Here is a 10,157-nt window from a genome sequence, read left to right on the forward strand (position 1 = left end):
TGCGGCACAAGACCCATTTCCATTGCTCCTTATAGGATGGCACCCATCGAATTGAGGGAGTTGAAAACTCGGTTGCAAGAGTTGCTTGATAAGGGGTTCATACGCCCAGGTGTCACCATGGGGAGCTCCGGTCGTTTGTGAAAAAGAAGGATGGGACTTTGAGACTATGCATCGATTCTGGCATTGAATAAAGTGATCGTGAAGAATAAATATCCGTTGCCTAGAATTGATGATCTGCTTGATCGATTGAAGGGAGCAGGAGTATTTTCTAAGATTGATCTCGCATCGTGGTATCATCAGTTGAGGGTGAAGGATGTAGATGTGCCCAAGACTGCATTCAGGACCCGGTACGGGCATTATGAGTTTCTGGTGATGCCCTTTGGCCTAACAAATGCACCAGCAGCATTTATGGACCTTATGAACCGTATCTTCCATCCATACCTAGATCGGTTCGTAGTGGTCTTTATTGACGATATTTTGGTGTATTCCAAGACCAGTGAAGAACATGATGAGCATTTGAGGATTGTTCTGCAAACCCTGAAGGAAAAGAAGCTGTATGCTAAGTTGTCCAAGTGTGACTTTTGGCTGAATGAGATTGCATTTCTTGGACACATAGTGTCAGCTGATGGGATTAGGGTGGATCCCAAGAAAATAGAAGCAGTGATGGAATGGAAGCCTCCCAGGAATACAACTGAGGTCAGAAGCTTCTTGGGGCTAGCTGGGTATTACAGAAGATTTGTGAAGGGATTTTCTTTAATAGCTGCTCCAATGACCAAGTTGTTACACAAGAATGTCAGATTTGACTGGAATGACAAGTGTCAGACCAGTTTTGAGAGGTTAAAGGCTATGTTGACAGAGGCACCAGCAGCACACAAAGGTCGTGAAAGGACTTCGTGGTCTATAGTGATGCTTCTCATAATGGGTTAGGGTGTGTATTGATGCAAGAGGGAAAGGTGGTCGCTTATGCTTCCAGGTAGCTAAGGCCACATGAACAGAACTACCCTACCCATGATCTAGAGCTTGCAGCAATTATCTTCGCACTGAAGATATGGAGGCATTACTTGTATGGTGAAAAGTGCTACATTTACACAGACCACAAAAGCCTGAAATATTTGCCAACCCAGAAGGAGCTTAACCTTAGACAGAGGCGATGGATTGAATTCTTGAAGGACTATGATTGTGTAATTGACTACCATCCTGGGAAGGCAAATGTAGTTGCTGATGCTTTGAGCAGAAAGTCCATCACAGCTTTGAGATCATTGAATGCCCGTCTCACTTTGATTCGAGATGGAGCTATTTTGGCTGAGTTGCAAGTGAAGCCAAACCTGCTACAGCAGATTTTAGATGGGCAGAAGGTGGATGAGAAGCTAATGGCTATTATGAGCAAAATCCCAGAGGGAAAAGCAGCTGACTATGAGGTGAAAGCAGATGGGTGTCTGCACTACAAAGGAAGACTATGTGTACCAGATAATGGGGAATTGAAAGCCAGTATTCTAAAAGAGGCACACACCAGTGTATATGCTATACATCCAGGAAGTACAAAGATGTATCATGATCTGAAGCTCCAATATTGGTGGCCTGGTATGAAGAAGGACATATCTGACTATGTGACTAAATGCTTGACCTGTCAGCAAGTCAAGGCAGAACATCAAGTTCCATCAGGTTTGCTACAGCCTATATGCATACCTGAATGGAAATGGGATCGGGTCACCATGGATTTTGTAAGTGGTCTACCTCTCACCCAGAAGAAACATGATGCAGCATGGGTGATAGTTGATAGATTGACAAAGTCAGCACACTTTCTGCCAGTTAGGACTAACTACTCACTAGAGAGGTTACAGAATTGTATATCAGTGAGATAGTTAGACTGCATGGAATTCCACTTTCCATCATATCTGATCAAGACCCAAGGTTTACATCGAGATTCTGGAAGAAGTTGCATGAGTCCTTGGGTACACAACTCCACTTCAGCACAGCTTTCCATCCTCAGACGGATGGGCAATCAGAAAGAGTAATCCAGGTCCTTGAGGATATGCTGAGGAGTTGTGTCATTGAGTTTGAGGGAAGTTGGGATAGATACCTCCCACTAGCAGAATTTGCATACAACAATAGCTACCAAGCTAGCATCCAAATGGCCCCATATGAAGCACCGTATGGGAGAAAATATAGAACTCCAGTGTGCTGGACTGAATTGGGAAAAGATAAACTGGTAGGGCCAGACCTGGTGAAACAGACTGAGGACAAAGTAAAATTGATCAAAGCTAATCTGAAGGTTGCTTCGGACAGACATAAATCTTATACCGACCTGAAGAGAAAAGAAATAGAATATGTGGTTGGCGACAAAGTGTTCCTCAAGGTGTCACCGTGGAAGAAGGTACTGAGGTTTGGAAGAAAAGGTAAGTTAAGCCCTAGGTTCATTGGCCCATATGAAGTCATTGAACGTGTGGGTCCAGTGGCCTATAGGCTAGCTTTACCACCAGAGCTGGACAAGATCCACAATGTGTTCCACGTATCCATGCTCAGACGATACCGCTCAGACCCTTCACATGTCATCTCCAGAGAATAAATTGAAATACAACCGGATTTGACATATGAAGAAGAACCTCTACGAGTCCTAGCTTGGGAAGTAAAAGAGTTGAGGAACAAGCAGATTCCACTGGTGAAAGTGCTTTGGAGGCACCACAACACCAAGGAGGCAACTTGGGAAAGTGAAGAAACGATGAGGAAACAGTTCCCTCAACTGTTTGCATCAGGTAAATTTCGAGGACGAAATTTAAATTAGAGGGGAAGAGTTGTAACACCCTCCCGGTAGCAACTCCGTACATTCTACTGTTCCAGTGACCGGTGTCAGTCCGGACAGCTAGAACGTTCGGAAAAATATTTAAACTAAAGTCAGGAACCATAATTAACTCAAATATTAATAAGAAAAATTTAGTAAAAATTTTAGAAATAAAATACAACCAAGTTAAATGAGCCGGTGCCCAAGCGATGGGTAACCAGAGGGAAGTTGCGGTTCTCGCAACGAGGAGCCCTAGACCCGGGGGAAAAATTATAAAATAAGTTTTGGGACTCCAGAGAAGGGTTATTGAGGTTCCTATGGCATTAGAATGCCAAGAAAATATTTAGAAAAATTTTTCAATCGGTACAGACAATTTTGACCCGTTAAGCCAAACGGAGGGCATTTTGGTCATTTCGCCTTCAGAGGTGATTTTTGGCCAACTTGTCCAGTTGAGTAAATAATTAATATGACATAAAATATGAATAAACATTACTAGAAATTAAATTGAAATTGAGTAGTGATGAAAAGAAAAGAAAAATCAAAGAAAAGCTTATTTATGACATCATTGTGATGTCATTTAAAACTCACCAACCAATCACAAGCTAATAAACTTTCTTAAATACTTAAAAGAGACAAAATGAAGACTAAAATAATTAAATTGCAGCTGCCTTCTTCTTCTTCAATTCCAGCCGAAATCTCTCTCTCTCTCAACCTCCATTAAACCTCACTTCCCAAGCTCCCTTTCTCCTTTGTTTCCACCACTAAACCCTAAACCCCTTCATTAAAACTTAATCACACCTCTTGGGGAAGTGTTTGGCAGCCTAGAAAGTAAAGGAAAGTGAAGTTTTAAGTGGGGAAAAATCTGCCCTATTCAAGGTTAGTGCATATATATACTTAAATCTCCTTTATTCCATGTTAAAGCCTTAAAGTGAGCAAGAATTTGTAACTTAAATAAATGAAATTTATGTTTATGCATGCCTTGAATTTCGGCAGCCCCAATGAGGGAAAAATAATGGAGTGTCTTGATGATTTTAATGGACTTAGAATGAATTGGAGATTATGTTTAAGCTATATATCTACATAGATAATGATTTAGTGTGCTTAACCAAGGTGCATGGGTAAATTGGAATGGAAACTAGGGTTTGGAGGGTGAAAAATTGACTTGGCTTAGGAAATTGTTAGAGCACATTTTAATGGTCAATTAGTGACCATTTTAGATAAGTTGACCATCAAATGGACTGAAAAATAGGATTGCAAAGTGAAGTTGCAGGCTGCCCTAGGACAGCAGCAGAAGGACTGAAAATTCAGTCCACTTGCACTGCCATAACTTTGGCTGTGTTGGTCCAATTGGTGTTTGGCCAATTGGAAATGAAACTAGGCTTATAATGGCACATTTTTTCTGAAGAAACCATGCCCAAAAGACCAAAGCAAGAGGACCAAAACTTGGCCCCAATCCGGACACTCTGCAACAGCCCCTGCAGAATTGACCAAATGAACAGTGGCCATAACACACTGTAGATTTGGTCAATTGACCTGAAATGTTTACAGCAACAAGTTAAGACATAGACAAACAACTTTCATGAAGGAACCTACCCCAAATTATGGCCAGAAACTAACCCAAATGGCAGTGGCAGTCACTATTCATGTTACTGTAGATATGGTAATTTCTGCAGAATGCAAATCCGGCCAGCTGTGGTTTTTGGACCATATCTGGAGCTACAAAACTCCAAATGGAGTGATTCAAAAAAAGAAATTCAACTAGACAAAATAAGGAACAACTTTCATGTTTGCCATTTCTTCAAATTCTCACTGCAACAGTGTCCAATGAAACAGTGAAGTTGGGTCTCAAAAACTGAAATTTTCTGCCCTCTTGGTTTTAAGTTAGAAATGGTAATGGTGACCAATTCTAACAAGTTTTAAATGTAAAATGTGGTATGTTGGTTGTGCCAAAGTTAATGTACATATTTTCTATCCAAAAGTCAACATTTTTGTTGACCAAAGAGGTGAATAGTGATACAAAAACTTGAAATGCACAAATTGAAGAATTTAAAAGTTTCAAATGTCCTAGTATACCTAACATGATTGGTTTGGATAGTTTGGCATGCCAATAGGGTTCAGTTAGCAGTACTGCATATGGCAATATGCCATTCTGTGATTTCATGGTTTTTAGCCATTCTGACTTTGCATTGAGATTTGGCCTTGTGCCTGAGATTATTCTGACTTGGTAGCTGTTGCACACCGGGAGATGCATATGTGACCGATGGTGTGACGGCCCGAGGTACTAGATACCCAGTGCCAGTTTACCCGTTATCCAGCCCAGTCTTCTAGTGTAGGTTACTTGGGGCAACCAAATGAATAAAAGTGGACAAAGTAAATAATATACAAATACCAAGCAAATGAAACATATACATTCACTACACATTTAATTTCTTACTATTTTCTTTTATTATATTATTGCACCACTAAGCATTATTGCTTAGCTCGTTGCTTTTGCCACGCGTAGGTACTGGAGATACAGATCGTGAGCCCAGTAGACCGCAGACTGGGTGAGTCCATCCTACAGTTCTGCACAGTGTCCGTGTCACCTCATCACCTGCAGTGCATTGGTAGGACATTAGATGTCATTTTGCCATTTTGTAATTAAATATTTGTTTTCTCATATGTATTTGGGATTTATGTAATGTATTTTGAGGTTCATGTAAATAATAAAGATTTATGGTTATGTATGGAAATAATTTGAGTATTTAATTATTGTTTATATATGAGAACCTTGAGAAATGGATGTTTGAGAAATGAAAAGGTTGTTGAGACCTGAAATTAAAAAAAATTGTTGAGATCTTGATATTGAGCTTTGTGATGATATTGGAGTTGAGAATGAATGAATTTGTTCATTGGAAGTGTTTTTAACAGGTTCCGAAGAACTGTTTTCTCCATTTTTAGTCGGTACTCTGCCGGATTTTCTTTAAAATTTACGGAACCTCAAATAAATTATGATTTTAATAAATGACTTAAATAAGTTATATTTTACAAGTTATATTCAAAAGCAAGATATAAATTAATTAAGAAATATTAGAGTGTGCCGGTACACCGTGTGGCATTACTTACTCGGGTATACTGTACATGGGTAAGGGGTGTCACAGTACTGCTATTAGAACCCTATTGGCATGCCAACCTATCCAACTCAATATTACTAGGTCTACTAGGGCATATTACAAAGTTCTTGATTAAATTTTTGTGTTTAACATGTAAGGTTACTATTCATTTTACCATTTAAGTCAAAATATTAACTTTCCCATACATAATAGTTACATGAGTTCTAATCACATGAAATTACCACATTTTGGTTCCCAAAAGTGTTGGCATTAGTTGCCAATCAATACTTCAAACCAATAGGAAATAAATCAAAAATTTCAGTTTTGGGTGTTAGAGTTCACTATTCCATTAGGCAAATCTACAGTGAGAATTTGGCCAAATGTTCTTAATCAAAGTTGTTATTTATTGTATCTAGTTACATTTCCCTTTTTAAATCACTCCATTTGGAGTTTTCTAACTTAAGATATGTTAATTTGAACAAGGCTGGCCGGATTTGTATCTACCCAAAATTTTTGGGCAGAATCCCATTCTGCCAGATTTGGTAGCTCAACTTTGGTTACCAATTTCATTTGGTTAAGTCCAGAATTTGAGTTTGTGTTCTTCATGAAAGTTGTTCTAAATTGTCTAAGCTTTTCATTGATATAAAGTTCAGGTCAATTGGACCCTTCTACACTGAGTTATGACCAAATGAATGAACACTGTTCATTTAGTCATTTTGCCCAGGCAGAATGTGTGTTACCCGGATTTGGTCAATTTTTAGGACATCCTAAGTTTGTTTTCTGGATAGGGTTCCTTCATCAAAGTTGTGCCATTATATGTCTAATTACATGTCCAATTGGCATTGCACCAATTGAACCTACACAGCTCAAGTTATAGCTACCCAAACTTCCTATGAGGCAGCATACCCAACCTCAATTCCAAAGCCATAATTCACTTCAATTCCTCATCATACATAGCCAAATGGTCACTAATTGACCATTAGAACTTCCATTCACCAACACATGAGCAAAACCCTAGGTTTTCACCAAACCCTAACTCCATAATTCCAATTTGCTCAAACAACATACAATCAAGTGTTCTAATCATCAAATTCATGTTCAATGGCATCAATTCACAATTATAATTCACTTGAATCATTGAAATCCTATGGTATCTCAAGGTTGCTGAAATTTGAAGGATTTCAAACATGCACAATTTGTTTAATTTCTCTCGAATTCATACTCAATTTACACTCCTAATGATGCTTACACAAAATTTAAAAGGTTTAATTGACACTAACCTTGTTGTGTGCCAACCCAAGCTTGACAAACTCCTTTATTTTCGCGTCTTTTTGCTGTCCAAGTATTGCTCTAATGGTGAAGACCAATTTTTGTAAAGGGATGATAGGGTTTTATGGTGGGATGAAGGGGGAAATCATGCTCACAAGGGAGCTTTAATAGAGGTTAAGAGAGAAGAGAGAGAGGCTGCCGAATTATGGAAGAAGAAGAACATAAATTTTTTTTTAATTTTTACCTCCTTTCTTTCCTTTTTAATTAGTTTAAGAGTGCTTGTTGAAATGCCATTGGTGGAAGCCTTTTTAATGACATCATAATGATGTCATAATTCAAGTTTTTATGCATTTTCTTTTCTTTTCTTTTCTACCCATTTTCAATTCAATTTTTAGCAATATTTATTTACATTTTATGTTATATAAATTATTTATTTAACTGGACAAGTTGGCCAAAAATCATCTCTGAAGACGAAATGACCAAAATGCCCTCCGTTTGGCTTATTGAGCCAAAATCATCTGTACTGATCTAAAAAATTTTCTAAGCATTTTCTTAGCATTCTAATGCCATCAAAACCTTAATGACTCTTCTCTAGAGTCCCAAAAATTATTTCACAAAATTTTCCCCCGGGTTTAGGGCTTCTAGCTATGAAAATAGCAACTTCCCGTCAGGTTACCCATTGCTAGGGCATCGGCTCATTTAACTTGGTTGTATTTTATTTCTAAAATTTTTCTTAGATTTTTTTTACTATTATTTGAGTTATTTATGACTCCTTACTTTAGTCTAAATATTTTTTCAGATGTTCTAGCTATCCGGATTGACACCGATCACCGGAACAGCAGAATGTATGGAATTGCTACAGTGAGGGTTTTATAACTCTTTCCCTCTAATTTAAATTTTGTCCTCGAAATTTAACTGATGCAAACAGTTGAGGGAATTGTTGCCTCATCATCTCTTCACTTTCCCAGGTTGCCTCCTTGGTGTTGTGGTGCCTCCAAAGCACTTTCACTAGTGGAATTTGTTTGTTCCTCAATTCCTTCACTTCCCGAGCCATGATCCATATGTGGGTTCATCTTCATATGTCAAGTCTGGTTGAATTTCAATCTCTTCCATGGAGATGACATGTGAAGGGTCTGAATGATATCTTCTTAGCATAGATATGTGAAACACAATGTGGATCTTATCCAGCTGTAGTGGTAAAGCTAGCTTATAGGCCACTGGACCCACACGCTCAGTGACTTCATATGGGCCAATGAATTTAGGGCTCAACTTACCCTTTCTACCAAACCTTAGTACCTTCTTCCACGGTGACACCTTGAGGTGTATATTCTATCTCTTTTCTCTTCAGGTTGGCATAGGATTTTTGTCTGTTTGAGGCAACCTTCATATTGGCTTTGATTAACTTTACTTTCTCCTTAGTCTGTTTCACCAGGTCTAGCCCTACCAAGTGAGCTTCGCCTAATTCAGTCCAACACACTGGGGTTCTACATTTTCTTCCATACAGTGCTTCATACGGGGCCATTTGGATTCTAGCTTGATAGCTATTATTGTATGCAAATTCTGCCAGTGGGAGGTATCTATCCCAACTTCCCTTAAACTCGATGACATAACTCCTCAGCATATTCTCAAGGACCTAACATATATTTCATTTTATTATTATTATTTCAGTTCAATATTTGTATTAATTCAATTGGTTTCAATGTTTACTTGGATTACTCTTTCTGATTGCCCATCCGTCTGAGGATGAAAAGCTATGCTAAAGTGGAGTTGTGTGCCTAAGGATTCTTGTAACTTCTTCCAAAATCTCGATGTAAACCTTGGGTCTCGATAAGATATGATGGAAAGTGGAATTCCATGCAGTCTAACTATCTCACTAATATACAATTCTGCTAGCTTCTCTAGTGAGTAGCCATTCCTAACTGGCAAAAAGTGTGCTGACTTCGTCAATCTATCCACTATCACCTATATTGCATCCTGCTACTTTTGGGTGAGAGGTAGACCACTTACAAAATCCATAGTGACTCAGTCCCATTTCCATTTAGGTATGCTTATGGGCTTTAGCAACCCTGATGGAACTTAATGTTCTGCTTTGACTTGCTGACATGTTAAGCATTTAGTTACATAGTTAGCTATGTCCTTCTTCATACTAGGCCACCAGTAGTGAGGTTTCAAATCATGGTACATTTTTGTGCTTCCTATGTGCATAGCATAAGTACTTGTGTGTGCCTCTTTTAGAATACTAGTCTTCAATTCCCCATCATCTGGTACACATACTCTTTATTTGTAGTATAGGCATGTAACACCCCTATTGGTATATGTAACTAAGGGGATTAGAACCACACTTAAGTCAATTAGAGAAGCCATAAACACAAATAATTAGTAATGTTCAATTAGTTAAGTATAAATAAGAAAAACAGAACATAAGAGGTCAAACGAGCCGAGAGTCACAGCGATGGGTCACCTTCTCGGGAACGACTGCGAAGTCATTTTAAACTCAAATTTTGAATCGTAAAATGTGACGCTGCGGTCCTTAGGACCCTTACGAACACAGTGGAAAATAGAAAATCACAAAAAAGGACTATTAAGTCAGTCAAATAATTAGGTCAGGGAGCCAGAAGAAATATTGAATTATTTGCAAACCGGGATGAACCGGCGAGGGGCAATTTGGTCAATTGACCCCGAGAGCTGACTCTGACCTAACTGTCAAATAAAATCGGAGAAAAGAAAATTTCAAAGTTGGGAATTAAATTAAAGAACTAATAAAAAAAATAAAAAAAAAGAAAAAGAAAAAGTGTAGGGAATGACATCATGCATAACATCATGCATGATGTCATAAAAGTAATAATTGATAAATTAAATTAAATGGGATTTTGGGGTCTTCCATAAGACAAAATAAATAAAGAAAGGAAAAGAAAAAAAAAATAAATTTCATTATCTTCTTCCCTAGTTGCCGCCTCTCTCTCCCAAGCTCTCTCTCAAACTTTTCCTCCATGAAAGCTTATTTTTAAGCTTCTTAA

Source organism: Hevea brasiliensis, chromosome 7 (genome assembly GCF_030052815.1).
Source record: "Hevea brasiliensis isolate MT/VB/25A 57/8 chromosome 7, ASM3005281v1, whole genome shotgun sequence".
NCBI classification, from domain to species: domain Eukaryota; kingdom Viridiplantae; phylum Streptophyta; class Magnoliopsida; order Malpighiales; family Euphorbiaceae; genus Hevea; species Hevea brasiliensis.